Genomic DNA, 630 nt, shown 5'->3' with positions numbered 1-630 from the left:
TGATTTTTAAATTATTATGTATTCATTCAATTGCTATGCATCATGCAGATTGTAAAGAGATTTTTCCCAGCATGATACACATCTTAGTCCAGTTGAGAATATTATACACATCCTAAAAAACAGATAACAAACTATATCTGTGTCTCACAAATATCTTATCTCTCCATTTTTCCCCCTAATTTTCGTTCCTGCACTCTTCTCCTCCTGTATTCTCCTTCCACTTTATCTCTAGTGTCCATACAGTTTTCAATGCTTTTGTGTCCTCCAGTCTTTCAGTCTACCATAGAGAGCGGACAGTCGGTATATGTTACGTGGAGCATATTCCTTGCCTTCTAGCAAGAGAAAGAAAAGGGAAAAAAAGACTGAAAGTAAATGAAAAACTAAAACTTGGAAAACTAGAAAATCAAAGTGAAAGAGAGAGAATTGTACAGAATAATTATTAGGATATTAAAATAAAAATATAAATTTTAGGGAACCAGCAGTTAGCGTAATGGCTGTGTCGCTGGACTTCCACGTAGTTGACCGCGGTTTACATCCTGGACCCGGTGGCTTACAACTGACACCGGACGCGTGTGCGTGCGTGCCCAAGATCCCGAGAGGAGAATGGAGGAGAAGGGATTGCAGTGTGAC

Source organism: Tupaia chinensis, unplaced genomic scaffold (genome assembly GCF_000334495.1).
Source record: "Tupaia chinensis unplaced genomic scaffold, TupChi_1.0 Scaffold148978_1, whole genome shotgun sequence".
Lineage (NCBI taxonomy): Eukaryota > Metazoa > Chordata > Mammalia > Scandentia > Tupaiidae > Tupaia > Tupaia belangeri.
The sequence above is the reverse complement of the archived record's forward strand: the minus strand, read 5'-3'. Positions refer to the sequence as shown.